This window comes from Amborella trichopoda, chromosome 4 (genome assembly GCF_054954075.1).
Source record: "Amborella trichopoda isolate Santa Cruz 75 chromosome 4, AtrichopodaSantaCruz75HAP2 v2.0, whole genome shotgun sequence".
Lineage (NCBI taxonomy): Eukaryota > Viridiplantae > Streptophyta > Magnoliopsida > Amborellales > Amborellaceae > Amborella > Amborella trichopoda.
The window spans coordinates 8678339-8695284 of record NC_142339.1 but is presented as its reverse complement, the minus strand read 5'-3'; positions in this window follow the sequence as shown (position 1 = coordinate 8695284).

Sequence of the window (16946 nt, the reverse complement as noted above, 5' to 3'; positions counted from 1 at the left end):
CTGATACGAAAGAAAAACATTATTGTAAAAATTAGAACTTTATTATAAACAAAACTTTCCCTAAATAAAAGTTGGAATGAGATTGATAATAATTCAAAAAATAGATAGATCCTTGAACATCGATCTAATCCCAAAAAAGAGAAGAAGATAGATCATTTCATAAAGAAACCCAAAATCTGTACTTGTTAAGCTTCTTGATAGAACATATCTAATTTAATAAATAAAGAGGAGGGGGAGGTATGGGAGGGGAGAGAAGAAAATGCCAACATCTCTATTAATCTAGGAAAGACATGAGACCGAGGTTTATAACGAGATAACAGAGCATGGAAGAGATAATCAATGAGCATAGGATAATCATTGTGAAGCACTGAAAAGGAGGGAGTGGTTATACACTGCTGAATCCAAGAAATAAAGAGATATGAGAACCCCAACTTTCGCATTCTAGTAAAAATAAAATCCTAAGCAACCCAAACATACACACTGCTCAAATCTAACTGTATGCACATCTTTGGTTTAATGTCATTTTGTAGCAAAGAGAGATGATTTTATTTGCCATAAGAATGTTATATGTGATCAATCTCCCCTTAAAGAATGTTGCTTGTCTAGAATCAACGAGATCACCCAAGTCCTTCTTCAACTGATTAGAGACAACTTTGCTTATAATCTTATAAAGGACATTACAAAGGTCAATAGGATGGAAATCCTTCATAATACTGATAGAACTCACTTTAGGAATTAGGCAAGTAAAGTTTGAATTTATTTATTTTAAAATTTTGCCTCTCTTGAAAAAATCACTAAGAGCTACAAACAAATCTTTTTTTATCACCTCCCAACCGAATTTATAAAATTCCACCATGAGGCCATTTGGGCCGGGGACACTTTCACTTCTCATATCCTAGATACATGCCTTTATCTATTCTAAGATGACATCCTCAATGAGTTTTCTCTGCTGCTGCATGCTAAGATATGAAGAAGGTAAATAGTGATCCTCCAGATGAAGATTGACATTACTTTCCTATGAGTAAGTCCTCAAAGAAGTTGATCATGTGATGGCCAATTTGATCTTCAAATGTAATGAAATCCCCATTATGTTATTTTGGTAGAATAATCATGTCATTTCTTCTCCTGATAATGGTGGATAAATGAAATATAGTTGTTAGAATCACCATCCTGCAACCAAGCCCACTGAGATTTTTACCGCCATACACTTTCTTCATGGGATAAGAGTTGTTGCAACTCCCTAGTACACTCCTTTTCCTCCAACATAAGTTTCTCATCAGATGGGTTGCGACACAGGTCATCATGAACAGTAGAAATTTACTAACAAAGTGCTAAAATTTTATCACCAACATGACCAAAAGAACTTTTATTCCATTTACGCAGATCCCTCCTCAATCTCTTCAACTTCATGACAAACCTAAATATAGGAGTACCCTCTGCCATTCCATTCCAAGAATTAGAGATAATATCCAAGAAGCTTAGTGTCTTTTCCCATGGGGAAAAGTATTTAAAAGGGGCTAATTGGGGTGTGCTTGATGGAGAAACCAGTAGAGGATAGTGATCAGAGTTACCTTTTGGTAATAATTCCACCTTAGACTTTAGATAAGAGAAAACACGGTCCATATTGGCAAGTGTATGATCTAGTCGTTCATGTATACATCTCCTATTTGTCTAACTGTTTGACCATGAAAATTAACCCCTAGCAGAATTGAGGTCCTTCAAGGCACAATATGCAATTATACTGACAAAATCCCCTAAATCTTGAGGTAAAGTCTCTCTCTCCATCTTTTCTAAATTATCCAAGATAGTGTTGAAATCACCCAAAACTAGCCAAGAGACTGTAGTGTTACTGTTAATATCCCTCATTTGAGCCCATAATATGGATCTCTTAGCCATTGAATTATAGGCATAAACACCCGAGACTGTCAAGTGACTTCCATGACAGAAATAGGTGGCTCTTATTGTAATCATCTGCTCATTGATATTAAGAACAATAATTGAGTAGATTGAGGGATTCCATAAGATCATTGCACGAGATTTACCCTCCACTTCATTGGCTACTACATATCATAAAATCCCAATTTCCTGGCCCATCTTGCACTCAACTCAATAGGAAGTTTGGTCTCCAATAAAAACAAAATACCAACATTATGTTGTCTCACCAATTCACCAATATCCGAACTTCCATCACAGCCCCTAAGGCCACGCACATTCCATGAAATCACTGACATGGAAACACAAAATCATAGGGTGCATGGCTTACGTGCTGATCTAGGCTTGCCTCCAGTAACTGGTAATGAATCTTTATGAATCCTTTGAGCTTTCATTTGTGCTATTCTGCTACTGCTACGCTGGATTGCATTGGCTCCATACTTATTAACACCACTAGTTGCACAATGTCCATGTGTGGTCATCCTCTTTCCTCTTAGATCGTGTTGCAGCGTATCAGCACCCTCAAATGATTATGCAAGTTCTTAGCCTCCAAAGTCAATTGCGAAGGAGGAGAGATGTCTGCAGGAGCACTACTGGTTGCATGCTCTAACGGAAAGACACTTTGAATCATCACCTCATCAGAATACATGTGTGAAGAGAGAGAAACTCCTATAACAGAATTGGTTCCACGTGACAACGATAAGATACCTCCTATCACTACATGCGTATCATCATCCTCCTCACCAGTGGATTGATTTGAAACCTCCATAGAAACCAGAATAGAAACTTATGCATCCTCCAAATTTTTGACAGCAGACTTCATATTGTTCGAGATTTGAAATTGTGTAGAATTCAAAAGCAATGAGACTACCTGATTCCATCAACCATCGAATTAAATGTGGTAAGATTTCAAATTTTAGAGGACCATATGCGACCTTAGAAGGTGGCGTAACTTCAAGATTATCCTCATTTTGATGTGGCATAGCATCACCATGAACCAATCCCATGATGGAAAGGTCTGCAACCAATCCACCTAAGTGTTGCTCTTCACGCTCAGCAGCCATGGCTGTTGTTTCAATTTCAGCCTGCTCGTTACTCACAAGAACTAGTTTTGAGCATGAAATTCCTTCATCATCATCCAAGCTCTAAGAACCTTAAGCTTATTAGATTTAGTATTTGCCAATTTCGTTTTGTAAATGAAATAGTTTCTGCCCTTAACCACACACCAAACTTTCTCTCCAGATGATAACATAACAGCAACACCAATAACATGATCAGACACCTTTTGAACTTTAGATGGTGAGGATGGTTTGTAGATATCTGCAGTGTGACCCATTTTCTTAGACAAGGCACATGAGATTGGAATAAATTCATAAAGCACTTATTGTTTGTATGGCTTACTTTTTTATTCAAACCACACATTTCAAAAGAGGTTTCCCTAAGTCTAAGGCAACATAAATCCTTGGTTCAAGTCTCGTTCTCTGCCTAGTGGGTGTTTCTATGAAGTAAGGCTTCCCAACCGGTGCTGAGATTCGAAACAAAAGTTCCAACTCCCAAACGAATACTTTTTGTTAACAAACCATGGTCCCCCAGTTTTGGCAATCTCTATCTCTTCCCTTCTTTGAAAGCGAAAACCAGGAACCCATCGTTTAGGGAAAAATTTCGAGGTCCTTCTCTAATCTCCACGTCTTCTTTAGCATGGCTTTCATATAATCACTCAGGTCTTTGGCCAAAAAAGCTACCCAAGTAGGCTGTATTCCCATATCCTTAAACAAGAATCCAGAATCCCATCTACTATTTTCACACATCTTCTGTCAATAACTTCAGTAATGTGAACCTTGATATCATCAAAATAAAAAATGCTAGAATGTAGTCCTTTTTATCCCAAAAGAAAATCATAAGACTTGCCTACATAATTGAGGACGTAATTGAGAACTTCCTAGCATAATTTTGTAACTCCAAAGAATATTTCTAATTTAAAGTTCATTTTTATATTGTAATATAGTTGTTTCTTTGTTTTTCTTATTGAGTTATTTTCTAACCATAGGTTGTTTTTACTTTGTATCACACACATACATGCACACACAGAGAGATTATAATTCAAGTAATTGGGTGGGAGAGATCTTAATGCAAATAATTATGTACACTTAAAATGTGAATAGTTGTGTACATTTGAGGGACCCAACATATTCTAATATAAGTAATTGTTTCCTAACAGTGGGGAAAGCCAAAATACCACCACCATCATCCTCATCATTTTAGCCTTATCCTAACTATTTGGGGCTGGCTATACAAATTTGTTTTGTTATTTCTCTTTATTAAGGGTCACACCCTAAGTCAGACCATAAATCGTTATATCTTTTCTCACTACTTTCATCCATGTCCTTTTGGGTTATGTTGCAATTTTAGAGCTTTCTACTTGAACTAAATCCCCCTCCTTTCCAATGTTATTCTAGGCCAATGTTACATATAGCCAGACCACCTAAGTCTATTTTCCCTTATCTTATTGTCTATTTGGAGCTATTCTTAAGTTCTCTCTGAAGTTCTTAATCCAAATTCTATCATTTCTTATCTAACCACTGATCCATCTAGTAATTTTCCTAATAGTATAGAAGGCCAAATATAATCCATTCTATTTTATGCTACTAAAGATAATCAATAAGTGTTTTTTTTTTTTGTGTCAATTAAGCACTTAGAATAAGTGGTTAAATTCTTTTCTCACATAGACAATCCATTTGTTTTTCTAAAATGTTCAGTCTATTATTTCATGTTTATACATGAAAAGGTTTAGACTTTGGTTTGGCAACATTAATTTTGGATTAGTTAATGGGCAAAGTATAGGTGTGTATCGAGATGCATGCATTACAATGAGAATTCTATTCCAAAATCCATTTTAGAGATGGATTATGGATCGAAAATTTTCTAGGGCGACCCCCTTGATTAACATGAAAATAAAAAATTTTAAGCTCTAAATTTGATTTATTTTATACTTTTACAGTTTTATTTTAGGAAAAATTTTATATAAGGTTGCAACCTTAAAATTTAGAATATGCTTCTCAAAAATATATTGGATAATGTTGTTTTAATGTCTAAAAAACCTCTAATTGATCATTTCGACATCAAAATATATGAATACGAAAAAAAAAAAAAAACGATTTGGAGTCCAAGAGAATCTTGCAATACATTACCTAGACCATCCATTTTCAAGATTTTCATAGGTTTATAGATCTAGTTGATTTTAACCATTTTTGGAGTTCAAAATTTTATACTTAGATATGAAAATAGATTTTGAGATAATCCTAAACCTAAGAATTTTCTTCATCAGAAGTACATGTTATGATAAATTTTGGAGGTGCACCTCAATTGGATTGTTTTATGTTGCAACCTTATTGAAACCACACCTTTTATTTTAATACTTCAAGTGATGCATTATTTTTGGAGCTCCAAATTCAAGATTCAGAGGCATATATGTGATTTATAATGCATTTTGGGTCCTAATTCCCTTTGAGGACTGGAGCTCAGGTTTTTACCTAGAAAAGTCCAAAGCTTAGCGGACTCATAAAATGTTGTCTTAGTTATTTGTAAATGAGAAAATACATCATTAATTATCCATAAAATTGACAATTGGGCCCCCATTTTTAAAAAGGATGGTATAACATCCACAAAATACAGACACTTGAAGTGGTTCAAATTGAACCTAGCCTCCTCCAAGGGCTACAAAATAATTTTGTTTTTATTTTACAATTATATTTATTTATAATTTAGACTGTAAATTAATTTTTATAAGGAGAACCAAATAAAAATAATAAAAGAATATTTTCAACAAAAATGCATTTACTTTATTGTTTATTTAAAGTATTCTATTATCATTTTTATTTGTTTCCCCTTATAAAAATTAATTCACACCCATATTTTAAGATAAATACAATATTTAAAGAAAAAATACAAATAAAAGTAAATTTTAGCCATTAGATATAGCCTTATTTAATCTGAACCTTCCAACTGTCCATGTGATGTGGATGAGAGACTTTTTCTTGTGAAAATGGGCGTTCCTAAACACTAATCTTTTTTTTTTGGTAAGTCAATGGGGGAGAAGGCTCCCTACCCCGACTTTCATTAATAGAGAAAAAAGTAACACATTATTTTACAACCCTATTATAGGGCAGTTGCGCCAAATCATGAAATAAAAGAAGGGAAAGAAAATCTGGTGGATGACTGCGTAAAATCGTGGTGCCTGAATAAATCATTGCTCTCTTAGCGAGAGCATCAGCTACCATATTCACCTCGCTAAATATATTAGCAATAGACCACCTATGGGGCGAGGGCCTCACACAAGAACTATCAGTTGTGTATATAATCTCTAAAGAGCACGACGTCGGTTCTAAATAGCATCTACTAGAAGAGATGAGTCACTTTTTATCTGTATTGGGAAGCAACTCGACTGAATAGCCAAGAGAATACCTACTTCTAGAGCCTTGAATTCTACATAATTATTGGACGCGACACCCAAATCGTTAGGAAACACTGCCACAAAACCACCATTGCTATTTCTTATGACCCCACCTCCTCTTGCCAAACTAGGATTGTGGAAAGATGCACCATCAATATTCAGCTTATAACACTTGACCTGAGGAAATGACCATGCAAATGGGATTTGGCGTTGTAACTTCTGCTAGCACCAAGTAATTTGTGGGTTCCTAATAATCGCCTTTTCTAACAAATGAAAGTCCCATTTTTTTCACTTCTACTAGAACCTTAACATGAGTAGTAACCCGATTGACAATCTACTCTCTTCTCATTGCGTTAGATCTAAAGATTCTTCTGTTTTGCTCCTCTCAAAGAAATTAGATAGTAGTGAAAAAAATAGTTGTCCAGATGTCGAGAAGCCCATTTGATTTGAACTTGAAGGCTAACCAACTACGAAGGATATCATGAGCAGAAGATCTGATAACAAATCTCTTACCACACCGCCATGCTAAGGACCGCCAGACACCCTGGGAAAGGGCAAATGGTGGCCATATGGATATCTCGTTGTAGGAATATCATTGTAATCTGTAATCGATTATGCATTACTAGCCAGGAAAACCACTTAGCCCGTGGATGATATTTGGCAGACCAAAGAGCACGAAATAAAGGCTAAGGTGGGCATTCATATTGAATGAAGTTTTATGCTGCCTTGATAAAAAAAGATTCCATTGGTAGAATGAATCCATACCAATGAATCCTTCTTAAGCTGCAAGGGGAGAATATATCGCCCCACATTACTTCATAAGTTGTTCAAGATAGTAGAAGAAGAAGAAGAAGGCAATGCCTATGATTGAGGGTTACTATCAATAAAAACAGCAACCTTGTTATGTCCTGCAATTTCCCTCGAATCCATCTGTCAATTTCCATCAAAGGAATCCCTAATCGTCTGAATAGATAGCCAATGGTTCATCAAGAAGGCTACTGTCTGACCATTACCAATGCACCATTGAACATTATCCCTTAACTGAGACAGGCCGAAGTAGATGCCCTTTCAAGCATGGGAACAACCCCTCTTTGCTACAGATGCCCAAATGGAACACATTCTGAAGTAGTTGTGCTTGAAAAAACATGTGACTAAAGAAGATGGGTTTGCTATAATCCTCCAAGCTAGCTTCATCATTCTTGCAGTAATAAAATCTGCCATATCTCTCAACCCCAGCCCACCCTCCTCATGAGGAAGGAAAATTGTCATTCCTTTGACCAGATGAACACCCATATTCTCTGCAACTTCAGGCCATAAGAAGTTCCGCTAAAGCCTTTTTATCATGTTATAGGTTTTTTTCGGCAACATAAACGACAATAATCAGAAAATAGCCGAGGCACTGAGAACTGACTTAAGCAGTTGGAGATGTTCGACATAAGATAAGCATAAAGATTTCCATGTACTTATCCTACCGATCACCTTTCCAACCAAGCTCTGACAATAACTGTGTCGGAGATGACCCTGAAATACAGGTAGCCCCATATAGCACACCAGTAAGGCAACCTCACTGAATCCCAACTTTCTTATAATACGACCTCGACGACCTTGAGAAACCCCAAATAAAAACACCTTGCTTTTTGAAAAATTAAGCAGCTGACCAGTAGTCTTTTCAAAAGATGCAATAACCAACTTTATGGCACTAGCAGAAGAAAAAGATGTCCCACAGAAAATAACCACATCATCAGCATAGAATAAGTGCGAGACCCCTCGTCACACCCAAAAGGGAAGGCTTTGGGTATCAATCCCTGCATAAAAGCCTGATCCAGTTGCCTATTAAAGAAGTCCATGACAAGCAAAAATAAATAGGGAGAGAGAAGATTTCCTTGTCTCAAACCTCCTTTCCCTTTAAATAAACCTTTAGGGGAGCCATTTCTCAAAACTGAAAAAGAAGTAGTCGAAATGCATATATGAATCCAGGAGATAAAAAGTTGAGGGAAACCCAAAGCATGTAACCTTCTCACAATAAATTCCCAGGAGACCTTGTCATAAGCGCTGCTCAGGTCAATCGGCAAGCACATCTTAGGTCGTGCCGAATTCTTATGACAAAAGAGACATGATCTCATTTGCCATGAGAATATTATCTATGATAAGCCTGCCCTTCAAAAAGACGGCCTACCTAGGATCAATGATGTTCTCAAGAACAACTTTTAAACAGTTTATAAAGTACGTTACACAAACTAATAGGCCAAAAATCTTTCATTACAGAACGACATCCATATTTGGAATCAAACATATGAAAGTGGAGTTAATTTGTTTTAGGAACTTACCTTTCCTAAATAAATCCTTTAAGGCCCTATAAAGGTCCCTTATTGATGATCTCCCAGACAAATTTATAGAATTGAATTGAAAACCTATCCTGACCTGGAAGACTCTCACTTTGCATGCCCTAGATAGTAGCCGTAATCTCCTCAATGGTGGCATCCTCAACCAATTTTGCCATCTGGTCAAGATTCAATAGACTTGGTGGCAGAAACTGATCTGCCAAGAGTGGATCAATATCGTTTTCTTGAGCAAGCAATTCCTTAAAAGAACTGATCATATGCCTATCAATGTCAGCTTTAGAGGCTAGTAAGTTCCCATTCTGGTCTTTCAGATATATGATCTTGTCATTTCTTATTCGAATCATAGTGGAAAGATGAAAGAACTTAGTATTGAAATCCCCATCCTTAAGCCAATTATGTCTGGACTGCTGTCTCCATAGCCTTTCTTCATGCCCCAAAAGGGTTGGAAGCCTCTGGGAACTTTCCTGCTCTTCTAACATCAATGCATCATTTGAAGGATCAACAAATAAACTATCATGCAAAGAAGATAATTGGTGCCTTACTTCTACAATGGATTTACTAACATGATCAAAGACCTCATTATTCCATATACGTAGATCAACCCTCTGTCTCTTCAGTTTAGTCACAAACTGATATATAGCAGTGCATCCAACTCTAGTTTGTCTCCATAGCCTTGCTTCATGCCCCAAAAGTATTGAAGCCTCTTGGTACTTTCTTACTCTTCTAACATCAATGCATCATTCGATGGATCAGCAAATAAACTATCATGCAAAGAAGATAATTGGTGCCTTACTTCTACAATGGATTCACTAACATGACCGAATACCTCCTTATTCCTTGTATGTAGATCAACCCTCTATCTCTTCAGTTTAGTCATAAAGCGATATATAGTTGTGCCTCCAACTCTAGTTTGCCATGATGTAGATATCGTATCCATGAAGCCTGAGTGCTTTTCCCACATATAAAAATATTTAAATGGTTTTGGTCCAACTGGTCACTCATCAGAAACTATTACCAGTAAAGGACAGTGATCAGAGTTGCCTTTAGGAAAGAGCTCCACCTTATATTTCGGAACGTCAGAACCCAATCATTGGTTGCCATTGGACGATCTAATCTGGTTTTGATGTACCTCCTACTGATCTGGCTATTAGACCAAGTAAACCATCCCCTAACTACCCCGAGATCAGATAAAGTACAATTTGTCATGACTTGGGCAAAATCACCCGAGTCTAATAGTAAAGAGTTGCTTCTTTCCAATTTTTTTGAGTTGTTTAATAAAGTATTAAAGTTCCCCCAAAACGAACCAGGGCTCTGAAATAGTGGCCCCCATAGTCCTCATATGATTCCACAGCGGAGCTCTTTGAGAAACTGAGTTAAAGGCATAAACCCCCGAGATCACAGACACTAGGCCATTACATATTCTAGTAGCTTCCACTGTTATCATCTGGTCATTTGGGCTGAGGACATTGATTGAGTGTATCAATGGATTCTAAAGCATCAAATTCCGGATCTATCATTACTCTTATTTGCAACAAAGTTATTATAAAAGATCAATTTTTTTGAACAAACCCGATTCAACTTTGCAGGCAACTTGGTCTCTAAAAGAAATAAAATACCAATATTTTGCTCGTTTTTAAGGGTTACTATGTCAGAAATCTACCCGAGCCTCGAAGGCCTGTTACATTCCATGTTACAACAGATATAAAAAACTATTAGGATTTTGAGTGCCTAATAAGAGAAGCCTCACCTTCTATGGCCATTGGGAGACGATGAACCTTATGAGAACCACCCTTCTTGCCACCAACAGCTGCTGCATAACCCTTAGGTTGAGATTGAGTCCTAAGCTAAGACACCCCCTCTCCAGGAGTACACGTGCTTGCTAGAACCTACCACCTTATCAACTCCATCTATAAATGGAAAGCTGAGATTTAATACTGTCAAGGCCATGGAATCCTCAAAATTTTGCTGGTTGGGTACATCATCGGTCATAATAACACCAGCCGGGTGGGGCACTTGGGATAAACAGTTGCCCTCCAATGGAGGAACACCTCCAATTCCCCCATGTATGTTGTCCTAACCACATATTTGTACCTCAGAGGGAGGGCCATCCGAAGATGCAGGCTCACCATCACTGTTACCACTTACAGTATCTCCAGCTACCTCAACGACTTCCCCAATGTTAGTATCTTCAGCGTTTTCCAGTCTCGTTATCACGACTGAGAAGGCCATGTCAGCACCTATAATATTCGAAAAACCAGAGTGCAAAACTCCATCACTTTGCGACATACCCGAGTGGCCCTCGATAACTGGATCCTCCAACTGAGGAGTATCCACAACATTGTCTTTTTCCTCGGCTAAGGCTTGAAAGGTATTAGGAACACTCACCACTTCCTTCTTCTTTTAGATCATCTGAGTTCTACCCTTTACAACTTTCCATCCCTCATCTCCCGATGGTAATACAACAACTGAACCACTATCACTTATTGCCTTCCTTTCAAGATCTTTTCCCTTTGGTTCATCTTTTATAACAATAGATGAACGACATAGATCTGACATATGCCCAATTCTATTACATTTCAAGCAAATGGTTATTACAAACTTATATACAATCTTCTGACAATATTCCTTGCCTAGGTTATCAAACCACACTTTCGATAAGCATGTACTACTCACATGCATAGCAACACAAACCCTTGGTTCTGCCTGAGATCTCAACTTTGTAGGTTTGTCCATAAAAATGGGCTTCCCTACATTTGATGCTCTACGAAAGAGGATAACCGACTCCCAAAAGATAAGGGGAAGATTAGGCAATTTGATCAAAACCAGGACAGTCTATCGAGTATGTCTACTAGGTTGGACTGAAGGATCCCATTCTTGAAGAACTAAACACTTCTTATTCATAAACCAAGGGCCACCAGTACGTGTGATTTCCATTTCCTCCTTAGATTTGAAACAGAAGGTAAAAAATCCATCACCAGGGATAAAATTTCAAGCTCATTCTTCAACTGCCACATCTTCTGTGACATATGTTTTATATACATCCATTCCAGTCTGTGTCATAGAAAATAACCCAAAAGACAGTTCTCGTACTTTTTAAAGCATGACTTAACTAACTCTTGTTCAATTTTCATGTAACATTTACCATTAATAGTTTCTAATGGTGAGATGTCCCTACTATGGAAGTAACAGACATCATTTTGGATCCCTTTTGCTCCAAAAAGTAGATCCATTGGTTTACCCGAATCCCAGCAATTTGGGATCATTAGAGTCCCCTCCTTAGCCTTGGATCCAGACAAAGAGGGGAACTCCTCCTTTTCTCCAATGGAAAGGCTTAGATTATTAAAAGATAAATTTAAAACCTTACCTTTGTCTTTCGAAACTGCGTTATATGATAAAGGAACATCAAGAAGACCGAGGCCCTCCCCAACGTCCTTGCTAATATAGCTCATAGAAGATTCACCCAGCCGACTAGCTACATGTTACCATCATGGAGGGAGGAAACTATATTCGCAGCAACACTCTCAGAAAGCCCGTGTGTAGGAACATGGACACCCAATGATATAGCCTCATTGCCATGAGGCTCATCATAATTTCCAGCCATGGATGAGCTAGAGTTTTGCTCTCTTGATGCAACAACAATCTTGGATGGCATCATGCCTGATTCCTCGACATAGAGAACCTCTCAAAAAAGAGATTCATCATTTTCCTCCATACTCCTTTCACCACCATCCACTTGTATCAAGTTTGTGTAGCTATCACCCAAAAATTCATTCATAGTAGTAGAAGTAGAAAGCTGATGAGTAGGATCATCAGCACCCATAGAAAGATCTTGATGAGCATCCAAGCTCTTATCATGTAGCTCTACATCTTGGCCAGCACCACCCACACTTGATCCACCATCTCGGCCAGCACCACCCATCTGTTTACCCAAATATGCTTCATGATCCCTTGAAGCAGAATTGTTGTTCATAATAAGACCATCTAACAATTTTCAAGTCTTCATAAATATGCTTGATTTACACTATTTTTGAAGCTTTAAATTTTGCGCAAGCTTTCTATGCTTCCCCTACAACATAAAACTTATATACTTCCCCTTATCCAACCGTCAATTCTGAATGGAGGTTTAAGATTGCCCCAATCACAATGTCACGTCTATACACTATTTTATTTTAATTTTTTTTTCTATAAACTATTTTGACACCAAAATTTATACGTCCAATCCTCTATTAAACTCGCACTAGCAAAAAAAATAACCAAAATACCCTTGAAAGATTCAAGGGGTATTTTGGTCATTGTATTTTATCGAGAAATTATTTTTAATATTTTTTTATAGGTGTGCCCCAAAGAGAAGATGTAACGTACCGAGTTTCATATTCATAAAATTTGAATAAAAAAACTAAAAATAAAATACTTTGAGACGTCAGATCTAAGATCAAACGGTGAATGACTCTGTTGATAAAAAATGGACGGCTAGATGATAGAGAAAGAATAAAGCTTCTATGCTGTAGGAGAAATATAGAAACTTTACTTTTAAATTTTATAATTATAGATGAAAAAATATTTTTAAAGCTATTACAAATATTTCTATTATTAAAATCACATTTCTTGACACTATTTAAAGGTGCGCTTTACTTTGATTGTTTAGTGCCTCTGTCGATACAAACCGCCAGCTTCTTAATTTAACAGTACTCCAAGGCTAAATTTGATACTAACTTCCTATCACTCTCATGCGCAATCAGTGACACGTGTCCAACTCTATAACATAAGTTAGTTTTAATATTTGTGAAATCCATTTCTTTAAGAAAAAGATCAACCAGTCATTTTCCCTGAATTATGGCCTGCGTTTTGGCTTGATTTTGTTGAAAGCTCCGTGTTTTGTGTTGCAAATTACTTTTTAATTGATTAGTTTAAGCATAAACAGGGTATTTTCGATATTAGCATTTTATAGGGGCATTTATGTCATTTACGAAAGGATGGTTATGTCTTGGCTTCACCTATGTGGTTCCAGGTCAAACTTGTGCGGCAAGTGGCGATAGCCTTCACGTTTTGCGAACTTTCCACTCTCTATCCGGAATCACTTTTGCGAACTTTCCACTCTGTATACTATTGATCAGAATTAATTAAACAAATTAGACAGAAGTTTCCTCTTTATAGCATTTATGTCCCTCACTTTTTAGTAACCGTGAAGGATTTTGCTTTCCTATTTGCTTTCTTATTCTCGTAAGGGATTTTGTTTCTTACTTGAGGGTAGATGAATACTTAAGGACAAAATTGCCCTTATATATTGTGGAATCATACAACGGTGTGGGATATAATTAAACATGTATGTATGTCGGTGTGAGAGAGACCTGGTGAGGTTCATATTGAGATAAATAAACATTGAGATAAATAAACGTGTGAGGTGCATGTTGAGATAAATAAACAGGTGCATGTGTGTGGGTGAGAGAGATATCTAGGTTGCATACTGTATGGAAAATGGGATCATACATTAGAATAAGCAGTCATGGAAATTCTTTGATCAAAATAGCTTTCACACATTAGATGATCCGACCATGGAAAAGCAGGGGCGGATCCGACAAATCAAACTGCCGAATGACCGCTTGGCTGGTTCGATTATGCCATTAAATCAAAATATCATAAAAGTGATCAAAACCAAAATTTTAACGCGTTGAATAGGTCCAACTTGCTAATTTTGTAAGCCTTCATTTAATCATTTTAGTCTAGTTTTAGTTGGATCTATCAAGCGCTTTTTCCCTATTAGTTTTTAATTTTATTTTTATTTTTAAGTAGTTCAGCGGAATCAAACTTGAGATATAACTTATTATGTCAACTACTAACTACTTAAGCCAAACCCGACTCCTTTCTCCTCCTTACGTTTCACTTTCATCCAACCCACCTCCCATATTTCTAACATGTTTACTAATTTGGTCAAACCCCAATTTTAAACCCAATTTGTGAATCTTGCATTGTTTCTCTATCCGTCCTTTTTCCTTTTGCAAACCCCCGTTTTTTATATACATCTACAATTCTCTAGAATAATTTGGCTTAGACTTTTTGTCCCCTTTTTTGTTTCGCTGCCTCTCACCTTTACACATATTGTTTTAAATTAGAAGTCTTGATCCACTACTTCTTATCTCGAAAATCATGATAGTTGTAATCGACTACTTGTGACTGCAAAAAGTAGTGATCACTAACATTGCAAAATCCAAACCCTATCAATCTGGTTCTAATACCGTTGGTTCAGACTAAAATTCTATGATCCTTGTGAACACGGTTACAATTTGGTCCAAAGGACCACCATCGTCAAAACAACGAGATGCTTGGAGGAGGACGCACAGCTAAGGAAAGTGATGTCCTAAAGACCGTATTTTAAGGTCAATCATGGTACTTTCGACCATGATACATCATTCAACTGCCATAGCATAAATATTCACCTGTCAAACTAAGGGAAAAGTTTTTATAGAGCCTAGGCTCTAAACAATCAAATTAGATCCTACCTTAGAAATTCACAATAAGAGGTTGTTTTGATGCCTAAATATCATCAAATTGATCATCTCGACATCAAGATGCATGGACATGAGAAAAAAAATGGATTTCAAGTTTTAGAAATAGTGCATTTTGTAAAGATCATTTTTTGACCGTCAATTTTCGAGATTTTCAAGTTTTCATAAATCTGCTCGATCTACACTATTTTGAAGTTTTAAATTTTATAATTAAAGACGAAAATATATTTTAATGCTATTACAAAAATTTCTAGTGTTAAAATCATATTTTTTGACACTATTTGAAGGTGGGCTTTAATTTGATTGCTTAAAGCCTCAGCTCTATACAAACCGCACCCTCAAAATAATAATCCACATCCAGCTCCATTATTTAGTCTGCCACACATTTAGATTTAGTATTTGTATGTAGTGTGCTCTACATTCCCAAACTTTTTTAATTGATCATTTTTAAATATATAATGGTTGGAGTTTGTATAAGGTGGTCCATTTTAGGTGCACCTTTAGATTTTTCCAAAAAATGTAGTTTAGATGTCGGAAACGACCTGAAAATCCATGTTCAACCTTAATTAAGAACTTAAAATTTCAAAAACATAGTAGATCGAGTAAATCTATAAACACTTGAAAATCTAAAAAATACACGATTTAAAGAACTTGTTGTAAAATACACTATTTTTAGGATTTGAAATTCTTTTTTTCTATAATCCATATATCTCGAGGTCAAGATGATCTATTGAAATATTTTCCAACTTTAGAACACTATTTTCTTCTGGGTTTCGAGGTGCACCTTACTCCTATAATATAAGGTTTACAAACTTCTTCTATATATAAACCCCAATATATTCGAGCACTTCAACAAGTCAATCACTACTATACGTTGAAATAGACCCCAGTATTTATATATCTATATATTGAAATAGACCCATATAATATTTGCCTTCAAAATATTAAATGATGTAGCCATAGAAAAATAACATTTTTTATATGGATAAAAATCCTTAACAGGAAAATGTTCGGTGCTTTGTCTTTATTGTGACTTATAACTACATTATTATTTCAAATGGACGGTTCACATGCTAATAGGTTTGATTGGATTAATAGACCTCTTGGACGACTAATTTGAATCAGGAGATCTAAATTGTCCACACAAAACGGAGAGTATTTTTGGGAAGACTTGCCTATATAATATCCTCAATTTGACTATCTTTATTTTAACTCTATTTTAGGGGTTAAAATTACTATAGGACTTATGACCTTATTGAGGGTGTCCCCTAAAATTACTAAAGGACTTATGACCTCACTGAGGTGCTGCCTTTCGTATAGTAGAATGGTGTAGCCTTTTCATATAGTAGAATGGTGGACCAGCTGAGGGTGTCGCCCTTGATATAGTAGAATGGTGGACCAGATTCAAGTAGTTGATCTCAAATAGTTGGAAAAAGCCTCGGATGATGATGATTTTTTAGAATTGCTAACTGAATGCATTCATAAAACATTAATTTTTTAACACATATAATTATAGAGCTCTTAGTTCACCAAAACATATGGCTGCAATTAATACTATTTTCTCTATTTTCTTTCAATTTTCTTTATTTTATTTATTTTATATTTTTTTATAGGCGTGTTCGTTAGGATGGATACGATGTGTATGTCAAAATTAGACTATTCAAATACATCTAATGTAATTTGTTATAGAGGCATTCATTTTACAGCATTAGCTTGGTA